The 23436-nt window shown below is 41.4% G+C and overlaps 1 long non-coding RNA gene across 2 annotated transcripts; it reads left to right on the top strand.

Moving 5' to 3' along the window:
- On the top strand, positions 1-23202 carry LOC135406858 (uncharacterized). 2 transcript variants are annotated; one of them, XR_010426533.1, is made up of 4 exons: positions 1-246; positions 1508-1596; positions 18374-18468; positions 23085-23202. It is a non-coding gene; the product is annotated as an uncharacterized LOC135406858 (long non-coding RNA). The 2 variants fall into 2 exon arrangements; XR_010426534.1 differs by lacking the exons at positions 1-246; positions 1508-1596 and adding an exon at positions 16880-18192.
- The last annotated feature ends 234 nt before the right edge of the window (positions 23203-23436 follow it).

Genomic DNA, 23436 nt, shown 5'->3' with positions numbered 1-23436 from the left:
CAGCTGAAAGCAGAATAATTATGAAATGCTTCTCACCAGTTCTCAAAACAAATTCAGAGTGTGTCCTTGTTTAGGATATAGGTTTAGAGGTCACAAGTAGCAACGCATTAGAATTAAAAACCAAGTGAAGAATACTTCACAGCTCTGAAACCGATATCAGAGAGCTTGTGGGACTTACCAGAGCCACCTGGGTTCTTGTTCCTTATGCTCGCACCAGTGAAGTGTGACAATGACACTGCAAACAAGGTAAGGTGCTTCTGCAGTGCAGGCTTGCAAATTCATGCAGGTGGAACAGCTAAATTGCCCAGACAGCTTGAGTAGTGAATATTTTCATTATTTAGTGAAAATACCCAGCATCTTCAGAAGTTTTGTTTAGACAACCTCAGGTTATGCATGCTGGTATATTATCTGTGGTAATTTTTTTCTTGTTGTTATCACTACCAGGGCCCCTTTTACCTGGAATTACACTTTGTGTGAAATGGAGGCCTGTTTTTGGAATCCACAAGCCCTCTCCTTTTCTACACACCAGCCCACAAGTGGTAGTTCTGTAGGAGGGAGGTAGAAGCATTGCACAAAATAGGAGACAGTTTCTAAAAATGTACTAAGATCACAGAATCACAGAATATGCTGAGCTGGAAGGGACCCACAAAGATCATCAAGTCCAATTCCTGGCCCTGTGCAGGACTATCCCCAAGAGTCACAACATGGGCCTGACAGTATCATCCAAATACTTCTTAAATTCCGTCGGGCTTGGTGCTTTGACCACTTCCCTGGGGAGCCTGTTCCGGTGCCCAGCCACCCTCTGGGTGAAGAACCTTTTTCTAATAACCAACTTAAACCTTCCCTTGACACAACTTCAGGCCATTCCCTCAGGTCCTATCACTGGTTACTACAAAGAAGAGATCAGTGCCTGCCCCTCCTCTTCCCCTCCTGAGAAAGTTGTAGACCGAAATGAGGCCTTCCCTCCCACTCCTCCAGGCTGAACACATCAAGTGACCTCAGCCACTCCTCATACGGCTTCTCCTCAAGGTCATTCACCGTATTTGTTGCCCTTCTTTGGACATTCTCTGAGAGCTTAATATATATTAATATAATATATTGTGGTGCCCAAAACTGCACACAATGTTCAAGGTGAGACCACCTCAGTGCAGAGCAGAGCAGGACAATCCCCTCCCTGGACCAGCTGGTCCACACTTGTATATATAGTTATAGTTATATAGGGTCTGCCATGCATATTTTTTGAAACACAAACAAATAATACTTTCCAATACAATTTGAAAGATAAATCCTCCTATCAGATACAGGTCCAGAATATTTCCACGGTAAAATTTGATATCTCATGACCTTCTTTCTTAGTCTAGTTCGAAAGATGTACACATTTTCAAAAGGTATTACAAGGTAGGAAATTAAATTTTCTGTGTTGTCTTCTGTAGGTGTATTCAAAATTGAAAAAAATTGATGAACAGACATGACTGATTTCTCTTTTGTTTCTATTTCTCTTTTTCAGAATTCATATTAGGAAGTTATCTGAGACTTTGGTTTTAAACAATATTCCTGGAACTCATCTTTTAGAACTACAAGATATTCACCACTTTGGTACAGTTTTTTAAAATAATTTTTTATGTGGATTCATGAAAACTAATGTTTGTTAGCAAAAGTAAATTTCCATGTGATTGAAAAAAGAGAACACCGATGTTTTTGTAAGTGTACTGAAAAACAAGAGGTCATTTCTGCAGCATTCATAGTTTCATTTTAGTTTAAACAAAATCTTCCTAAATACAAGCAACTTAAAATTTAAGAGCATTATGAAGTTTCAGAACATGAAATCTATTCATAACTTGCTACTAGGCATAATCTATTGCTGTTTAGATGTCAGTGGAATAGAAATACTTTCCTTCTGTCTTGATACTGTTTACTTAGCAAAACAAGTTGCTGCTAAAACTTTTCCATTCAGTACAAATGCATGGATGGAATGGGATTTTGAGGTCTTAAGGCAGAACTTTCAAATGAAATTCCATCTTTGGTTTGCCTGGTTCTTTGCATTGTAATTTCTGTGCAACATTGAGTGGTAATCACTTTCCAAGTTTACAGAGGAGTGTTGTCTTTTGATTTTCATCGAGGCGTGAAAGAGTATTAGCTATCTCTCTTTTGATGCCAAAAGACTGCCAAAACATTATACCAGGCAGGAATAAAAGTCACAGTTTTGGCAGGTACTAGATAAACATCCATAAGCCATTGATAATACCACATTATTGGCATTGTGCATGTTGTACTGACTACATCTCTCTAATTAGGAAATATAGTCTGATAACTGTTTGAGAGCAGTTATTGTTGTGAAGCAGAAAAAGAGTCTGACTGTGGAGGTAACATAAAAGCCATAAGACTGGAGTAAAAACTCTAGGAAATAGGGCAGTGCAGCAACCTCTGGAGAAGGATACCTGAGGACATCCTAGAGAAGGGAGTCACAGCCTGTGGGGAGCAGTTATGCAGTCACAAGACAGCTGCTGTGAATAAGACCGATTGCAGCAATGCTGTGCTGTTTGTGGGGCAGGTGGGTTGATTTGTGCCATAACTATTCCCCATGTTATGGCTTTTCAGAAGAGGAAAAATCTATTGTTTTGGGTGATCCTTCAGCTGTGTTTCCCCCTCCCTTCCCATTCTGTTGTTCCATTGATAAATAAACAAGGAATTCTATTTTCATCATATCTAAGAAAAAAGTGCAATCTGTATCTCTTAAAAGCTGTGGAAAGTATAAACTTTCATCTTAAAGGGTAACAAGCAAACAATTTGAACAACAAGAGCAAAGGAAATGTTTCTTGTCCTTCTACCTAGGAAGAGAACCTTGAGTTTGTAAGCCATAGCAAAACAATGTAAGCAGTTGCAGGAATCAAAAGCTCATTGCTGATTATTGCTCAAGATCAAAGGCTCCTCGTGTCCCCCTCTAAAATCTGGGTTTGCAGCCTGGATAAATATGTAAACAAACAAATAAACAAACTGTGCATCCTCGATCTTGAAGGAGAGTTCAGACAAAGTGAATGGTGCAATGACAACCAATCTGCTTTATGTCATGACAAAAGCTTTTGCTGAGGAGGTTGCATGGAAATAAATTAGATGAAATTACAAAGAAATGGAAGATTAAGGGGTAAACCTAAATCCAAATCTGAGTGCAAGCTGAATCCATTCAAATCCAGCCAAGAAGCAAAAGCGTCTGCCCAAGGTTAGCTGTTAGACATGGTTTTAATGTAATTAAAATGATCACTGTATTTGCTGTCCCTCTAAAACTGATATAAGGGTGATTCCCAACTGAACTGCACCCTTCTGCTGTGCAGGTAAAATAACCAGAATACAACCCACAAAAGGCCTATTAGCTGCTTACACAGGGTGTTTCAGCCTCTTGATTTGTTACTTGCAGCACTCCATGTCTCAGATCTCACTGACCCTGGTCCTATGTGTGAGGAAAAGCTGACATAAGTACCCCATCTCTAGGAGGTGTCATGGGGCTGGCAGTGGCATGGCTTAGCTAGCTAATACCAATCTGTAAGGCAGTGTCCTTGTCACTGCATTACCAACTGAGCTAGATCTGCCAGGAGCCTGTCTCCAGGCAGCTGGTGAAATAGCACAATCGAATCCCTGTCTTCATCACAACTGATGAGGATGAGCCCTGAAATTGTGGGCAGTATTCATGGTATGTGCCTATTTCATCTCTCTGCAGAGCATCAGCCCACACTCCAGCAGGGAGTTTCTCCTGGGCTGGGATCACACTGTATGATGCTGAGAAAAGTAGCTGTGGGGATCAGGCAGGGCTTATTTTGGGATATGTTCATGAATAGCTCAGATGGCAGAGAAGAAGGAGCTCAGTGAAAAACTCCAAAGTGGCCATGAAGATTAGTGTCAGTCAGTTCTTGCTGCTCTTTCAGAAATATCCTCCTCCATTTCCTGCTTTACAGATCCAGCAGCAGAGCTGTACATGGATTTCCCTAATACCATGCCCTGAAAGGTATCTCCTTCAAAACAGGTGTGAAATCCTTAGATATCCTCACATTTTGACTACATGTAAAAGTCTCCTTGCACAGTAATGTCAGTAGTGGGGTTGAGGTACCCTCTTTTGGACAAATTTCATACGAACTGGTGTGAGTCAAAGGCACTTTGCCACAAGCAGGCTTCCTGGATCAACAGGTTGTTGGCGGAATTTTTTCTTCCTCAGTGAACTCACTTGTTCCCTTTTTCTGGTGTCCTTGAAAGCCCCTGAAGAGAAGGCAGAATGTACTGGCAATGTGCTTCTCTTTGTCTGTGCTTGCCATGGTTCTTTGCGCACTCTATTCATCTCTGCATGTTTTAACACCTCTTTTTTTACCCTTGCTTTTGGAAAGCTATCAGGACTTTCTTGTGTCATCTTGAATTCTCTTTTTAGCCAAGCAGCATGTATAGTCTTGACTATGCTTTCTTACAAAAATGTTCTGCTTTTTCTCTTTTACTGTCGTGCTTGTGGGTTTGGGGAGTTTTTTGGTTTTGTTTTTTGTTTTGGTTTAGTTTGGTTTTTGTTTTGTTTTTGTTTGTTTGTTTTTTGTTTTGGTTTTGGTTTTTTTTGTTTGGTTTGGGTTTTTTTGGTGGGGGGTGTTGTTTTGTTTTGGAGGTTTTTTTGGTGGGTTTTTGAATTTTTTTTTTTTGTTTGTTTAGGGGCTTTTTTGAATGGTTGGTTTGGGGGTTTGGTTTTGTTTTGGTTTTATTAGGGTTTTTGTTGTTTTTTGATTGTTTAATTTTCTGCCTTCATTTTCAAAAGTCATACAAAGGGGAAGATGCTAGCCCTGGGAAAATGCAGACAAACCCATCATGTCTAGGTCTGTTGTCTGGAACAGTGCTCAGGTGCTGCCATTTTTTTTTTTTTCTGAAGACAGTGTTTATAATGCAGGTTGGTTTCTAACATATTTTGCTTCTGAGTCCTGATCGCCACACTTTTTCCAAAACATGTGCTTTTTGCTTTGCCCACTCCACATGCAAATTCACCTTTGTAAAAGCAGAATTCTATCACACAAGAATTTTCAAGTAGGGTCAGCTTGTGTGACAGTATGACACCTGTGTGTTTGCTGTTGATTTCTGTGCATTTTCTGCACTTTGTGATCCCTTTTGCAGGCAAAGTTTTTGGCTTACAGGGAGATGCTCTCCAGCATGTCTTGAATAAACCTCGTTCACTTTATTCACAGCCAACGAAGTGCAGAATAACTAGTCAGTTTTCCTCTCAAGTTTACTGTAACTGCCCAAACTCAGATGGTCTACCTCTTGCCTTCTGGATTTGGACAAATACGTAATTCTCTCAAAGGTATCTCTGTGTCAGTTTGGTTTTAAGGTGAAGTGGATCAGCTTTTACCTCTCACTCTTGTCTTGCATTACAGGTGCTGCTTTTTTCAACTGCTTATTTCAATAGAAAGACATTTGTAAATAAACCTCTTGATTTCTGGTGAGTTTCTCACCTCCATACTCAGTATGGTTAATTTTTCAAATATGCTGAGAAGTCACATCTCCCAGTGAAATCATGTGCTCTTGAAGAATGTACAACTTCTCAAAAAATCAGCAAAATTGTCTTTCAGCAGGATTTTTCACCTGTCACTCAAACATGTACTTTCACCAGAAGATAAAATCTAATTTTAGTCAAAGATGTTATGACTGGTTATGTGGGTTTTTTCATGGTGGATTGTTCATTTAGTCCTGAAGAATATCACAGCTGGAGATGCAAGCTGCTGCATTGGAGTTTCCTCTTTCTATTATTTCCTCAACTACTATTTTTCTTTTTAAGTATTTTTTCCACACCATGTGTCTTCTTACTTACAATGCTATAAATGAGGCAATTAGGTGATAGATGAGATATATTACAGACGAGACCATAGAATGACAGAATCACAGAATATCTCAATTTGGAAGGGACTCACAAGAACCATCAAGTGCAACTCCTGGCCCTGCACAGGACAACCCCAAAATCCCACCATGTGTTCTGAGAGCATTGTTCAAATGTTTTTTGAACTCTGGAGGATTGGTTCCCTCATCAGTTCCCTAGGGAGAGTGTTCCAGTTATTAATCACCCTCTGGGTGGAGAACATTTTCCACCTCCTCATGTGCAACCAATGGTCACCAGAGAGAGGAGATCAACATCTGCCTCTCCACTACCACCCTGGAGGAAGTTCTAGGCTGCCATGAGGTCACCCCTCAGCCTTGTCTTCTTCAAGCTGAGCAAACCGGGTGACCTCAGCCACTCATCTTAGGGTCTTGCCCTTTTCACCATCTCAGCTGCCCTCCTCCAGACACACTCAAACAGTCTGATGTTCTTCTTACATGGAGGCATCCAAAACTGCACAGCGGACTCGAGGTGAGGCCACACCTGTGCAGTGCAGAGTGGGATGATCACCTGTATTGACTGCCCAGTGATATTGTGCTTGATGCACCCCAGGACATAGCTGGCCTTTTGTGCTGCAAGGGCACAATGCTGATTCATATTCAACTTGCTACCAACCCAAACCATCAGATCTCTTTCTGCCAGGCTTTTCTCCAGCCTCTTGCCCCCAGTTTGTGCACGTAACTAGGATTACCTACTCCCAGCTGAAGAATCCAGCACCTGCTCTTGTTAGATTTTATATGGTTGGTGATTGCCTGGCTCTCTAGTCTAATCCAATCTCTCTGTAAGGCCTCTGCCCACGAGGGATTCCACAGCTCCTCCTAATTTAGTATCATCAGCATACTTACTTAGTGTATGCCTGGCTCTTGTGTAGAGATCATTTATAAAAACATTGAAGAGCGCTAGCCCTAAAACTGAGCCCTGGGGATCCCCACTGGTGACTGGCTTCCAGCCTGATGTGACCTCATTTACTACACCTCTTTGTGTCAGCCAGTTGTTCACCCAACATGTTATGGACTTGTCTAGCTGTGTGCTGGACATTCTGTATAACAAGATACTGTGAGAGACAGTATCAAAAGCTTTGTTAAAATCCCAAACTACTATATTTTCTGGCTTTCTTTGGTGAACTAGAGGAATGATTTCATAAGACGGAATTAAGCTCATTAAGCAGGACTTTCCCCTCATGAACCCATGCCAGCTCTGACCAAAGACTGTGCTGTCTCTAAAGTGTTTTTTCAATAGCTCTCAGAATAACCTTCTCCATAATTTCATCGGGTTTCCCTGGAGGCTTCTCTCCTCCAGGGTGAAAAACCTCAGCTCTCTCAGTTTTTCCTCACAGGAGAGGTGCTTCAGACAACTGATCAACCTAGTGTCCTTTCTCTGGACTTGCTCCAACAGGTCGATGTCCTTCCTGTGCTGGGGACTCCAGATCTGGATGCTGTATTCCAAGTGGGGTCTCATGACAGTAGAGTAGAGGCGAGAATCACCTCCCTCAACATTGCTGGCCATGCTGCTTTTTTGCAGCCCAGGATACAGTTGAGTTTCTGGGCTGTGAGCACACATTGCCCTGTCAAGTTGAGCTTCTTGTCAAGCAACACACCCAAGTCCTTCTCCTCAAGTGACTGTGCTCTGCTGTCAATTCATTCTCCACCCAGTCTATGTTTGTGCTTAGGATTGCCTTTTCTCAGGTGCAGCATCTTGCACTTGGCTTTTTGAACTTCACACTGACCACCTATCAAACCTGCCCGGGTCTCTGGATGGCATCACTTCCCTCCACACTAAACAGCTTGGTGTCCTTGGGAAACTTGCTGAGGTTGCATTCAACCCCATATTCAAGTCACTACAGAGGTGTTAAAATCCACCACTCCCAATATCAACCCCCGAGGAGCTATCAACTACAAAATTTAAAGACATACATTGACCAAATTCAATATCTGGAAAGATAATTGTCAGAAATATTTCTAGAATTAACAACAGTTCGGTGACTCTAATGCAGCACAAAACACTTTCTCCCATGTTTAACATCATATTTCTGTTACATAAACAAGCTTCATTATATTTTTACTCTCTCTTCCTGAAAAGACAGTATACATGGAAAGTTTTCCTTTTTAATCTGTAAAAGTATTCTAAATATAGAGTATGAATATATGATAGTCTAAACAATAACTGACATGAACTGGTTAAAAAGTCAGCAATAAGGAATGAGAAATGTAATGTCTTGTATCTTGTTGCATAATACAACAACTGCAATATACAAATCCAACCTGTCCCTTTTCCTTAAGTAAATTCTTTAAATACAGTAGAAAGAATAGGATGTCTTTAAATAGTGTCTCTATTATACTTTCATTATCTACAAAAAATGACAGTATGTCCTCATGTTTCCTAACAGAGATAAAATCACCTGCAGGAGAAGGTGAAGTTCTTTTCTCTGGGTCATCCAGTAAATTGTGTTTTCAGGGAAACATATAGGACTGAATTTTCTCTTTCTTATCACAAACTTATCTAAAAGTGGAGGTAGATTAAAAAAACAAACCAACAAACAAAACAATATTAAAACCATGTGAATAATTGGTTTTCTGTTTTGTGGTAGTTCTTCCAAGAGCTGGGAAAAAAATCAGCCTAGATATCAACAAATATCTTTTTTTTCAACATCTTCAACAAGCTGAAAGTTTGCAGGAAGTATTTTTGTTGTAGTTTTAACTCACAAGATCTAATGTGTTGTTAATATGTCACAAAATATTACATCTTGCTTGTGAATGAATTTCAGAATTCAAAAAACATTGGATGAAATTTACCAGTAAAATATCGTCAAACAGAAAAATAATTCTCTTCTGCAAACAAAACAAATGCGAACACCCTTTTTTATTTATCTTTCTGTGCTCAATTCCTTTTTCCCTGGATTCTGATACAAACAAGTTTGCTTCTTTGAAATGAATTTTAACTGTTGGAAATATTGTACATTTTCTACCAGAAGAGTTTTGGCCACAGTATCTCACCAAGTTCTCTTCAGGCTATTGCTGGAATATTATTGCCAAGTGCTTTTAAAAATCTGCCCAAGGATATCAGACTGGAAGCTGTTATGGGTTGAGCACATGTGAATAAGCTCTTATTCCTGTGCCTTGTTGGAAGCAGAGGTTTGAAAATTTGACCACAGAGATACTCATTACTTGGAAACCAGGAGACAAGCAGTAAATACAAAAACTATTGACATGAGTTGTCAGGCCATTTGAGACAGATTGCCTACATGTGAAGATTTATAGCTTTTCACACATCTCTGATGTACTTAGCACTGTGCAATAAACAGAAAAAGAAGACATGGTCCAGCCCCTGCTTTTCTTGGAAATCTGTATTTGAAACAGCATGTCATATTCAGGGATGTCCACCTGACTATACTGCCTGTCACCTGAGAATGCTTGCAAATTTTTTTATTCCACTCTTGTTTCTAAATTTATTATAGGAACATAACTCCTAAGAGTACACTTTATTTTTGAACTGAGCTTCTATTTAAAGCCCTTCTTTTCTAAATTTGATCTTCCTCTGCATCCTGGTTGAAAAGTGCAGAGTACTCAAAAATGCCAATGCATGGTAGCTTTTTCCTGCGAACTTCAGACTAATGGATGCTGCTGTCACAATGCTGTCTTTGGTAGTGAATTTTCTCCTGCTGCTTATCTTTTTAATGAGTCATCTGGCAGATTTAGGATGCTAACCAATGGAGCTGTACTGTGCCATGTATTAATATGGATCTTGTGAATCACTCAACAGGTTAGCTTTAGAAAAACAAGACTTCTGAAGCAGACTTCCACTAAAAATGCAATGTCTGGCTAATTAACAGATCCCCTCCCTGCCCAAGTTTGCAAAAGGGGTTCAGGGGTAATGCCTCATCAGAATAAAACAGAGGGATGAGAATGATAAGGGCTTGTGGCTATTTAAGGGAGATTGTGTTGCAATGTCTAGGTCAAAAGTGTTACTGTCTTTCACTTCAAAGGTCCTCAATGCAAAAGCACCCCTGATGAAACTGCCTATTCAAGGAGTTACAGTTACAGTTGCCAAAGGGCAAACAGACTTCCTAGCTGATGAAGATATTGTGTACATTCACACACTGCCTTTGCATTGTCTGTGCTATCCAGTCTTTCCTTGATTTTTCTAGTCCAGGACAGCTGCAGAAACAGGAGCTGAGCCACCGTGTTTAGCTGCTGGCCTGCGAGCTAGCAGAGTGCAGGGAAGGAAGGGGAAGTATGCTAAAGCAGCTGCTCTTGAAGAGACTTTACTTCATGAGAGATGCAGTGAAGTCATAGCCGGGTTTTTTCCTGAGATATGAAATTGCCTCTGTGCTCTTTCAAGGAGCCAAGACCGCTGTAAATACCTAAGTGACCACAGGAAAATATTCTGGGATTTATGTCTTAATTCCTGTTCCCATTGAGAAACTAGCCTTAAAAAGCCCCTGTATTTACTGATGGAAGACAACAAAGATAAGAAGACAAATCCTGGTTCATGCCCATGCCTCCCTTCCTCTGAAAAACATAGCATCCAAATCCAGGAAGAGAAAGGCTCAAAACCCAGTTAGGACTGTGCTCCATTCCCCTCTTCCAAAAAACCAGCATGGACAGTAGTGCTGATACTTCTTTGTAGTCCTGAGGTTTTGCAACAGGGTCAGTATTTCCCCTGCAGTGCCACTGTCATCACCCAGCTCCCTGGCTGGGTGAGGGCAGGAAGTCACTTTCCAGCTCACGTGATGGGCTGAGGTCTGACTTCTCATGGCTTGTGCCACCCTCAGGACTACAAATCATGAAATAGCAGTGATGAAACTTATAGTAGCAACTTCCTCAGCAGACTTTGGTAATTGACCATGAGGATGGGAATGACTCACTCTTTTAATCTGATTCACACTCGAAGCTGTTATTGAATAATATAATACTTGCCTTCTTATCCTCCTTCCTCCTACAAAGCAGCAAACCAAGATATTTTTATACTGTTCAAATAGCAAAAATGTAGCTTTTTTGGCCCTTTTCAAATTTTTTCTTTCCCTGTTCTCCTTCCTTATAGTTTGTTCCTCTATTTTTAAGTATTTTTACCTGTAGCTCATGTTTTGTGGCATACTTATATAGTTGTACATATACAAGGATTTGAATGGTTTCACACACTTCGTTCTTGTCCAGTGTTACTGTTGATGCATGTTCCTTACCCTCAGAGGAGCAGTAAATCTCCATTTTGCTCACAAGTAGCTGGAACCTCACAGTACCTTTTTCTTCACTCTTTCCTTTTCAGTGGGCGATGATGGTGAGCATGAGTTCTTGGCTCTCACACTGCCTCTGGAAAAGCATCCAAGATATCATGGTGAGAGCATGGAAATTAATGTGTCGGCATGTCAAAGAACACTGTGCTAAAGTGAACTAGTGGGATGTTTTATTCCTCCAATATCATGTGAGGGCTCAGGATAACTTTACCTCTCCTATGCAAAGCCCTCTCTTTTCCTGTGTAGGTGCATTAGCCAAAGGCTTTCTGGAGGTGCTCTGAATGTGAGACTCGTTTTCAGAAACCTGAGAGAGTGTTAACATCCTTGGAGGGTGAAGAAGCTGTTCAGAAGTTACACTTCCCAGCAGGGAAGTACATGGTCTATAAAATCCTTCAGTATAATAAAACTGGGTAATGGAAATGCCACATTAGGCTGTCTTTTTTAATGTCAAGTAATTGCTTAATGAACAGTGTCATGAACTAGCCTTCTAATGTGGGGTTTTATGCCTTCTGCATGGCTTAATTCTCATTAATTGTCAACCCAAGTTCCTCAGTTGGGTAGGATCGCTAGCATCTGGCAAAAAAATTGGAGAGATGTGACAGCCCTGAACTCCTGAGAGTTGTACTTGGCAGTCCTGAGACCCCATGTCTGTAAGTCCCTGTACCCAGGCAAGCAACATGAACAGGATCTGTTTCTGCCTCTTTGCAAAGGGGCCATAAGGCCTCCCTGTCATGCTTGGGTCTCTCCTGCCTGCTCTAGTCTGAGTGCACCCTCAGATTTACCTGATCACTCTGCCACTAATCTGACCATTTCTGCTGTCTGGAGACACAGAAGGACCTTGCCTTGAGACCTCATCCTTCCCTGGATGGTGGACTCAAGTCTCTTTTTCCTTGCTTGTTTTTGTCTGATGGAGGTTGCTATAATTTATCCAACTTTAATGATTCTACAATGCTAAGATCAGTAGCTCTCAAAGGTTTACAGATAGTGGTTCCTGCCCTGCAGACCACTGTGCTGATGCACACTAAAACGGATTGATAAGTACAGCAATGAGGTGAGAGCAAGGCAAAAGAGCAGAGCTTACATACAAGGACAAGTTGTCTTTGAGTAGCTGAGCACATAGCTCAACATCTTTTTTTTCCCAGATCTATGGGCAATGTAAGAAATATTGAACTTCTGTACTATTCCCTCCTAATCCTCTCCTGCTCTTTCACTGAATGTCACATGATTCAGTTTTGCAATGGGCAAACAAGAGTGGACTAAAAGGATATAACTTTGCAGAGGCTACTGTGCTTATCAGAGAAATTGACTTACTCTACCTTCAAACAAGCTTGTGATTTATTGTGTTTATCTAGCAGAAAGAAAGTTGAAGCAACTTGAAGCATCTGGCCCAGAAATCCCCAACATATTTTACTTCCCTACGAGTGGAGAAGACATGTGCAAACATGAATGAATACCATAAAAAACAGCCTTCTTCCTGATGCTGTGCATTGCTGTACAGAGTTGGTCTGCTTTACATGTAGTTGAACTGAATAAATGACCTGTCTTGAATTACATCTTGGATAAACTGGGTGTGTAATGTAATGAACACTAGCCAGCTCTAGTGTTCGTAATTGTCACTTGAATAACTGAGCAGCATATTTCTGAGGCATTGCCAGGTTCAGAGACATCTCAGAAGAACAATCTGTTCTTACAAACAAATATGAAATGCGGTGGAGAAAGATAGCATGGAGGAGGGAAATCAATGCTTGATAGGCATATTGTCTATATTGTATAAGCATTTGAGTTCTGAGGGCAAAATAAGGGAAATCCATTCAGATTTTAATTGTGTTTAACATCTTTTCAAAGCATTCTGTGATTGTAACAAAGGACAGAAATTATTCTACTATTCTATCATCCTTGGATTACTTCTTGCCCTAAGACTCAGAGGAATGGAGTAGGTTAGAGGCTCTACCACTCTTTTCCAAAAAATGTCTCTGCTTCATAGTAGCAATGAGTAATGTCCTCCGCCTTTCATGCACTAGACCAGAGAGTCCCACTCCCACCTCTGCAGTAACATTGTTTGTCTCCAAGGGTGAAGGCAACAGTTCTTCAAATATTAGAAGCCACAGACTAAGCACATCAAAATACCTAGCGGTGGGTGTGTTGGTTGTCTAGACTTGCAGTAATTTCTCCCATTCAAGCTCTTGATCAACACTGTCTGGCAGAAGTATACAGAAAGGCTGTACTTCGAGCAAGTCACAGATCTATAGCATCAAAACTCGTTTCACACAGCAAGGGACCTTTTCCGCTCCCAGTCCTCTCTCCAGTCTCATCATCTTTGCGCAGTCCTCACAACTTTGCATTTAGTTTGGCAAGATTTCTTCTTTCATTGTTCTCAAACTACCATAGAGATATTAGGAGGTAACTCAACTGCTTCTTCCTTCTCTTCCTCGTGTGCCCACTCAGAAGCCTATCACTGGAGGTCCCAGCTGTTACTTTCAGGTTCTTTATGATATTAAACTGCCTCTCCTTCTACTGATGCATTGAAAAAGTCAAAAGCAGTGAAGGTCAAAAGCAGCGAAGGTCCAAAGTTTTGTATTTCTCCTCTCAGGAAAAGGACAAAGACACAATCAGTGGTCAGCCCTGCAAAAGGGCAAGCGAGTCTTTACATTCATTGCCATTTCCTGAAAAAAAAATATATCATGAGTCAGAACTAGAGCTAGCATAATAGAGCAACTTCTGCCTTCCATGAAATAGAGTTTATTTCTGTCAGTGCTTAAGTCTCAGCAAGGTTAATTTTCATGGAAAGTGTGAGTTAAAAAAGGAGATGGATAGACTAGAAAAGTGACAATGAGAGTGTTCCCTATTTCAGCTCTAAGATCTGTATATCAATTAAAAACCGTTTATTACCTCACACTGGTCCTTGTTCTTCAATGCATTTCAAAGTGTATAAGCTTATATCTGTAGGCAGTACTCAGTGCTCCAACATCCTAATGCAGATGCATTTGCATATCCTGGGATGAAAAGCTTTAAGACAAAGCTGGTGATTCTGATTTGCCTGTTTTGTCCTCCACCGTGATGTCTGCTTGTCATTCTGTTTGCTAATGTGATCCTTTTGAGGACCTTTGACCTAACCTTCAAATGACTTTGTACTTTTATTACTCAATATCTTAGTATTTTAAGCCATGTTGCTGGTTCTTAAAAATGAGATTAACACAAGTGCAGAAGTCATGAAAGAACCACATTTTCTTGAAGCATTTACAATACCACTGTGAAGAAGGTCTAAATCAAGCACTCTAAGTCTCACTGTGTGCCAAAGCAATCAGTAGAGCTCACAATGAGGATTTAGTCCATTTTATCATACCACAAAGGATCTGGAACTCTGATTTCACAGGCGATAACCATAAAGTCTGTTCTTCACCTAAAAACAAAGAAAGGTATTTGGCATGTGATAAGTGATAAAGTCAATGCTCTGTGTGAGAGCACGGTGAAAGAGCACATTGCTGAACTGGTCTCGTTTTGGTGCTCACTCTTACTGATTTTAAAGGAAAATGAAAGTACTTCTGAGCAAATTTGTTTTACTGCAAAATCTTTCTGCAGCACGTAGGCCTCAGAAGCTACAGTGCAGTTCCAAAGCTTTGTAACACTACAAAAATGGAAAATTAGAAGTAAGAAATTTGAAGTAGCATAAATATATATTCCACTGCAATAAAGAGGTGGTATTGTATAGCTTACTGTTCACTTCTGACAGTTTGGCTTTTCTAAGCAATAGTGTAATTGCTTCTTTAAAAGCACATGGAAATTACCAGTAAAATTGAAGAGCAAGGGATGGAGAATGTTGAGAAAAGACCTCAGAGAAGAACTTCAAGGAGTTGCTACAATTTCTCTGATCATCATAAACAAAGCCCTCCTACCAAACCCAAAAGCATGTTTGAAATAATCAAGTTTACCCCGGTTCTTTCACATGTGACTGTCTAAATATAGGATCAAATTTCTTTGATTCCTGTCTTCCTGCCAGCAAGGGACTTGCAGGCCTACACACCAACCAAAATCAATCAAATCCATCTAACTGCACATAAGAATCCTTCATAATGCTTTGGCTGTCTGTGTTAACATGTCCAGCATTATTATTTGAATAACAGGAACAAGACACAAAGAGCTTTAGTTTTTAAATTTTATTTATTTTATTTTTCCAGAGCTTCTGTCCTGGCTTCAGCTGGGGTGAAGCTAATTCCTCTCAGTAGCTGTTATAGTACTCTGTTTTGGATTTGGAATCAGAATAGCATTGGTAACACACTGATGATTTGGTTTTTTGGCTAAGTTGGGTTTATCCTAAGTAAAAGATTGTTTTTTTCCCTTTTCTAATGCTCTGTCAGTGGGAGGGAGCATAGCTGGGACTAGTGATTCAAACCAACCAAAGGGATATTCCACACCATAGACTGTCACGCCCAGTATATAAAGTGTGAGGAGCTACCTGGAAGCACAACTGATCTGGGATTCAAAAGGGGGGCCTGTCATCAGTCAGCAGGTGATGGGCAATTGCATTGTGCATCACTTGTTTGTTTACTCTTTATTACTATTATTATTATCCATTATTATTGTATTGTACTTTATTTTCAATTATTAAACTGTTCTTATCTCAACATACAAGTTTTACCTCGATTCTCATCCCCATTTCACAGGGTGGGGGAAAGAGAGTGGGGGGTTGAGTGAGTGGCTGCATGGTGCTTAATTTCCTTCTGGGCTTAAACCACAAGAGCTTCTTAAAGTTAATGCCAGCAGGTGAAAGCATTCTTCTCTGTATTTGTGCTTGTAACAACACACTTCTGCCAAAAGTGAGGAAAACACAGTTTGCTTGCAGAGTATTTTCTCTCCTATCATGAGAAAATCATCAGCGTTGAATGACACATGGTGTGATTTTTTGGAGTTCTCCTGTGCAGGGCCAGGATTTGGATTCTGCGATCCTTGTGGGTCTCTTCCAACTCGGGATATTCTGATTCTGTGAAAACACATTTTGTTTTGCTTTTGCTTTTGTACTTTTGTTTTGTCAGCAATGCTACAAATAACAATGTATTTGTGGTAGTTCTAGTTTCCTCTGTTTTCAGGGTAAACAGGGGTGTTCCTGGAAGACAGTCTACTTGATTAGGTGGATCTGGCTTGCTCTTGAGAAAAGTTGGGAGAGCGTGAGGGAGGAGATTTTTGTGTCTTCATCACCCTGCGAGGAGCAGATCTCAGAGATCACTGGGGCATGAGGCTACTTGGCAGGGGCACAGTGCCAGGCTCTGCCTCAAGCCATGCCTTCACCTGGGCCACACTGCCAGGACATATTGTTCTCGTTTAGATATCCAGTGATTCTGCAGGTGGAAAACAAAATAGAAAACTTTTTTTTTTTTGCTTTGATTCCAGATCCCTGTTCATGTCCCAATGAAAAAGTGTTTTCATTAGTTTTTCAGTAGTCTTCTCAGCGTTTCTTCCCTTTTACAGTTGAAAGAACTAGACAAGTCTAGCTTGTGTTGATGTTTAACTGCTTGTGGCTGCCCTGCAGAGACGCTTTTTTAGATAGACAGAGGAAGGAATGTGAGGTTGGTTGCATCTTTGATGAAGGTAACTGAGTACATCTGCTACTCCTACATGGCATTTGGCAGAATTGGCCTACTCTGTAATATCTTGCCATTCCAGCAGTCTCAGAAGGCAAATATGCTCACCTGAAGCATCCTCATCACTGTGGACCCCTTCTCAACAATTTTAATATTTTCTCTGTGTTAAGGTACTTGCCTAAGCATTTGGAGGGTATCAGTATTAGGTTTCTTTTGATGAAGTGATTAATTGTATCAGAGGAAGGCACAGGCAATGCTGAAGCAGATAAGCAAGTGAAGGCCTGCAGTTGTACAGGTTACAGTAGATTCACAGTAGGTGTGTATAAAAACAGACACAGAGCCTAATGGACAAAGCAAGACTATGTAGAGTTATTGCTAGGACAAAAATATACAGTAAAACCAGCAACAACAAAACCTAAAAGGACCTGGAGACCACGTGGATTATGACCAACTAGATTTTCAGACAAGCTTCTGATTTCTCTGTCTTTAAATCATTTGCAAACTGCTATCTATAAGCAGTTCTGTGTAGGTGTTGAATGTTAATGTGTTTTTATATAATCCAAGTCCAAAACAAAAATCAGCCAAATAGCAACAAAATAAACATTCTTCATAGTAGGCCTCTAAGACAGGAAAACTTAGGCTTGCAAGAACTGCTACCAAAAGCAGAGTCTATGGCTCAGAACTCCCCTTGTCAGGGGGCAAGACCCTACAGTGGCGAGAAATCCTGACATCAGACCTAAGGAAGAGTAGCTCATCATGTCTGTATCTTACCAGCTAGTCAAAATACTAAGGCAGCCTTTTGTCCAAGGACAGTGCCTTTCTGGCACCAGCATGGTCTGACTGTGCACCACTGCTGCTGCACAAAATTTGAACCATGACTGCAAGACCTTTGCCACACTCGGCACTGCTGAATCTAGGAGAACATAGCAGGAACATACCAAAGATGTCAATGCCAGATGCAAGTTGAGCTGTGGGGGCTTTAGCTAAACTCTTAGGCAATGCTGGGCTTCTTTAACAACTAGCGATCTAGGCAGAAGTGGGAAATAATGTAGAGGTGTAAGCATATATGCAAAGACAGAGTAAATGGTATTACATTTGTGGTGCATTCTGCTTATTCAAGACAAGACCTAATAAATGAGGAATTAGAAGAAGCAAGGGGAAGATTAAAACATTAGAGATAGGGAAGTCATTCTTGCAAAAGTTAGCACACTTGCACCTGGGCATTTGGCAATGATTTATGGTTTAATTGTATTCAAACTTGTCAAACAAGTTTATTAGAAAACATAACAGTACCTCATATCTTATAATTAGACATTTGCAGTCAGAGTGGGCTTTTAGGAAAGGATTGAAATCACACAGAAGACCAGACTTCCTCTTTCCAGAAGAACATGGACACCACTGAAAAACTGTGCATTTAAAAAGGACAAAGTGAAGAACACATGAAAGTTTCTTTTGGTTAACAGGTCAAATGGACAGTGAAGATCGATGTCACAACTGAGGTAGGTTGTAACAACAGAGGAACTGGCAGAGCTTTTGCTCTATGAGTGGTATTAAAGGTAATTCCTGAAAATTCAAACTTGAGAAGCCAGGTGAGGTTTACAAAGAGAAGGTTTTATTTGCTCAGAAATACAAGGCTGGAAGATCTCAGGAAGTTCTTTACATTTCTGATGTGTTTTTTAGATTCCCAACAGAATGCTGTAGTGGGCGTGTGTGAAGATGAAGATCTGAAAGTTTCAGAAATATGAACAGAAGAAGAGAGCTGAATGTTGATGACGGTATGTAGGAGTGAGCACCAGCACTTTCACACTGCTTAGATGTTAAAGTGAGTGGAAGCAACATAGGGAATCTATCAAGAGATGAAGAGTAGGAACAGAGAAAAATTAAGAGGGAAGTGAAAGGACTGAGTTTTGGCAGTACTAGGTCATATTTTCAAAGCATGTTTAATGGTGAAACTTCATTGATGTCAGTAGAACTCATCTCATTTCCCAAAAACTGAGGATCTTAGATTACCTGAAAGCGATATAGGTTAGAAAGCGGAGAGTGTAAGGACAGACAAAAGCCGGAACAGCTTGCTGAGGTGAGCAAGCTATTCTAGAGGTATTTGAAGGTGTTAAAGAACGTGTTAGACAAACTAGTGTCAAGAGTGACAGACTTGGGTGTGGCTCAGCCTGACACAGGGCAGGAATGTGATCAGAGGCTTCTGCTCATGTAGTTTGAAGAAATGGGGTTCAAATGGGGATGAGGACATGACAGTTAGGTTTAGCATCAGATGGCTTGATTCCTGATCTTTTCAAGCACAGCAAGGATACTTTATGTCAAGGCAGACTAAAGCCAGTAACCTGAATAAAAAGTTGTCCTCTGCTATGGACCTTGACCTGTGGAAATCTACTCCCTTGCCTGCATTTTGTCCCATAGTGACTTAAGAGCTGGCAACAAAGTCCCTTCTTTCATTAAGCACTAATGACTGGAATGACTGGAAAAGCAAGTGTGATGGAGGCGAGAACAATAACAACATTCAGATTGAAGTCCAGCAGTTGTATCTCTGATGCAGATTTTGTGAAGGGCTTCTTTGAAAGCCACATGCACACACACATGCACACACACTTCATTGGGAGGTAACACTAACACTCATATGGAATGAATTTTTTATAAAATGCAAGGAATTTGTATTGCTTCAGAGAAATACAGTTCTTTTTATAAACCAGGAGAATGCAAGCTGTTTTTCTCTGAGAAAGTTTGTTTTGCCTGCATAATGGTTCCAACTGAATTACAAGGACTAGAGGAGTAGCAGAAAAGCTTAATGTTTTTCATAGACATGCACACGTTCAGACACATGCAATTCAGAATAGGTATTTGGATTTCAAGCATAATTGTGTCCCAATTCTGACAATCAAATATTTGTACCAAGTTGTCAAAGTGTAAAATACATGCCCTGCAGAAAAAATCTGTTACCAAGGACAGTTAAGGGAGATGTTGAGGAAGTGACGTGGAGCAAAAGGAAGACAGTCAGTTTTCTGAATTGATTTATTCTGTTTTAATGCATATTTTTCCAGGGATCCTGACCGTACAGGCCTGCATTTACCAAAAACCCAACATACAATGAGCCACAAAGGCTTGAGCCGCTCAGGTCAGGTCAGGATTAAACATTCCACAAAACTCCAGGGTGTTTCAAATCCCAGGTTTTGCTCTCTCTTGTTTAATATAGAATAGGTAGTTTTGTGCTTCAAGTATGACTTTCTTCATTTACATAGAAATCTTTGGTTGTTTGGTTTTTCTCTAGTGTCTTCTTCCAAGATACCACTAAAACAAATTAATGCAAGCTGGCAGGTATCAGAGATAAAAGGAGACATAAAACTATAGTAGATAATTGCAGATAAAACGTTTAGTTCAGACTGAACTTTATAATTTCTTACAGTTCAAAGCTTCATTACCAACACTGGGTTTGTCTGATAAATTTCACATCTTTATTCTGACAAGGCCTAATCTGGGAATAAATGAAAAGGATAACTACACATATGAATAGATGGGAATTCACCATGTCAACCATATGTAGTCTCCTGATCGAATGACTGAGTGAACAGTCAAGCTCTTTAGACAGCCCGATGGAAAAATAAGGGAACTAAATAGAAGTCTTCAAGTGTTTTGGGGAAGAACAGGGTAGCCCTGGGCTCCATAAGGCTCTTGGCTATCAAGATGTTCCTCCCCCTTGCTCCAACCTCCCCTCAGGTAGTTGTAGAGAGCAATAAGATCTCCCCTGAGCCTCCTCTTCTCCAGGCTGAACAGCCCCAGGTCCATCGGTCACTCCTCATAGGACTTGTGCTCCAGTCCCTTCACCAGCCTCGTTGCCCTTCACTGAACTGCAGTTCAGCACCTCAATATCCTCCCTAAACTGAGGGGCCCAGAACTGGACACAGTACTCAAGGTTCAACCTACCTAGTGCTGAGTACAGGGCAGAATCACTTCCCTGATCCTGCTGGCCACACTCTTCCTGACATAGGCCAGGATCCATTGGCCTTCTTGGCCACCTGGGCACACTGCTGGCTCATGTTCAGCTTCCTGTCAATCCAAACTCCCAGGTCCCTCTCTGCCTGGCTGCTCTCCAGCCACTCTGTCCCCAGCCTGTAGCGCTGCAGGGGGTTGTTGTGGCCAAAGTGCAGGACCCTCCACTTGGCCTTGTTGAACACCATTGCATGGGATTCAGCCCATTTATCCAGCCTGTCCAGGTCCCTCTGCAGAGCTCTCCTACCCTCCAGCAGATCAACATGTCCCCCAGCTTGGTGTCATCTGCAAGTTTGCTAATGGTACACTCAATCCCCTCATCTAAATCATCAATAAAGATATTAAAGAGAACTGGGCCCAACACTGATCCCTGGGGGACACCACTAGTGACCAGCTGCCAACTGGATGCAGCCCCGTTCACCACCACTCTCTGGTCCCAGCTCTCCAGCCAGTTCCTAACCCAGCACAGAGTGCCCCTGTCCAAGCCGTGGGCTGACAGCTTTTTCAGGAGTATGCTGTGGGAGATGGTGTCAAAGGCTGAAGTCCAGGTAGACCACATCCACAGCCTTCCCCTTATCCACCAGGTGGATCACTTGATCATAAAAGGAGATCAGGTTGGTCAGACAGGACCTGTCCCTCCTAAACCCATGTTGGCTGGGTCTGATCTCCCACCCATCCTGTAGGTGCTGTGTGATTGCACTTAGGATGACCTGTTCCATAACCTTGCCAGCTGGGACTCCCTGGTAAGCCAGAACTTTTGATAATGAAAGAGACTGGCTTGGCAAGCTCTTCCACCAGTTCCCTCATCACCATAGGGCAGATCTCATCTGGTCCCATAGACTTATGGGGATCCAAGTGGCTCAGCAGGTCACTAACTGTTTCCTCATGGATAATACAGGGACTATTCAGCTCCCCGTTGCTGCCTACCAGCTCCAGAGGCCAGTTGTTCTGAGGACAACCTGTCTTCTTGTTGAAAACTGAGGCAAAGAAGGTGTTAAGTACCTCAGCCTTATCCTCGTCTTTGGTAACTGTGTCCAACAAAGAATGGAGAATTTCCTTGCCCCTCCTTTTGCTATTGATGTCTATATAAAAACACTTAGCATTGTCCTTAACAGAAGTGGTCAGATTAAGTTCAGTTTGAGCTTTTGCCCCTCTAATGTTCTTTCTACATGACCTAATTACATTCCTAAATGCTCCATGAGTTGCCTGCCCTTTTTTCCAAAGGCAATAGACTCTCCTTTTTTCCCTAATTTCCTGCAAAATCTCCCTGTTCAGCCAGACCAGTCATCTTCCCCACTAGCTTGCCTTTTGGCACACTGGGACAGCCTGCTCCTGTGCCTTCAAGATTTCTTTCTTGAAGCATGTCCATCCTTCCTGGATGCCTTTGTTTTTAAGGGCTGTTTCCCAAGGTACTCTCTGAACCAGCCTCCTGAATAGGCCAAAGTCGGCCCTCCAGAAATCCAGGGTAGAGGTTTTGTTGATGCCCTTCCTTACTTCACTGAACATTGAAAACTCTATCATTTCGTGGTCACTGTGCCCCAGACAGCCTCTGACCACCACATCTGCCACCAGCACCTCTCTGTTTGTAAACAGCAGATCTATTTTGGCCCCATGATCTAAAAAACCCAAATTTCACTGGTGGCACCAATCCTTTAGCCACCTATTGATAAAATGGGATTTCCTACTCCTCATACATCCTTGCTACTGCAGAAATTGAGGCGAACACCACCTGTGCTCCTGTCCCATCAACTAATCAACTCAAAGCCTTAAAGTCCTTTTTAATTGCCCTGGTACCTCTTTTATTGATCTCATCACTGCCAACCCGTACTACCAACAGTGGATAATAATCTGAGGGCCGAATTAACTCAGGGAGTCTCCTGCTAATATTCCTGACTCTAGCCCCAGGAAGGCAGCAGACTTCCCTGTGGGATGGGACTGGTCAGCATATTGGGCCCTCAGTTCCCCTCAGAATGGAACCACTGACTACAACTACCCTTCTTTTTTTCTTAATAGCTGCAGTTGTGGTCCATCTAACAGACGGGGTGCAACCGGGAGACCCTCCAGACAGATCTTTTCTTGAGTGTCATCTGCTTGACTCTCTAGGTCCAGGGCCTCATTGGAAGGGCCTAATTAGCACTACACTTCCCATTTAAAGGAATGATTAAGGATGTGGTCATGGACATGAAACACTGCAGAGGGCTCTGCTATTCTTGCAATGAAGGAGGTGACATGCACTTACCTTCCTGGACTCTACATGTTTTGTAGCGATAGGATACATGCACCTTCCAATGTATTAGAGGTAGACAGGACATTATTCAGAAGGAAAAAAAAGGGGGGGGAAGGTAACAGAGAATTTTCTACATCCTTCACTATAATTTATCTCCTTTTACAGGTACAGCTGAATTTACTCTAAATAGTATCAAGAGAAAAATTACTGCCAGTTTTTCTTCCAAGTGTTCTGTCTTATTCAGCAGAGTGATGGCAATAATTTTAGGGTATTAAACAAGATGCAAAAATTTTCTGTCTCATTCTCTTCCTTTACTGTATCTAAACATTTTTAGAGATGACAGCTACCAACATTCATAAAGTGAAGATTTATTTTGATAAATTTGTTCCTGCCGGCAAGCCCTCAAAAGGAAGATCTCTCCTAAAAACTTTGAGTGAGATACTTTGATTATACTTTCAGGCTGAGAGAGAGGAATTCTGCTTTGCTGCAGAAACTTTTCAAATACTGCAGGCTGTTA

The sequence above is a fragment of the Pseudopipra pipra genome, chromosome Z, assembly GCF_036250125.1.
Source record: "Pseudopipra pipra isolate bDixPip1 chromosome Z, bDixPip1.hap1, whole genome shotgun sequence".
Lineage (NCBI taxonomy): Eukaryota > Metazoa > Chordata > Aves > Passeriformes > Pipridae > Pseudopipra > Pseudopipra pipra.
This window is presented reverse-complemented; position numbering and strand designations above follow the sequence as displayed.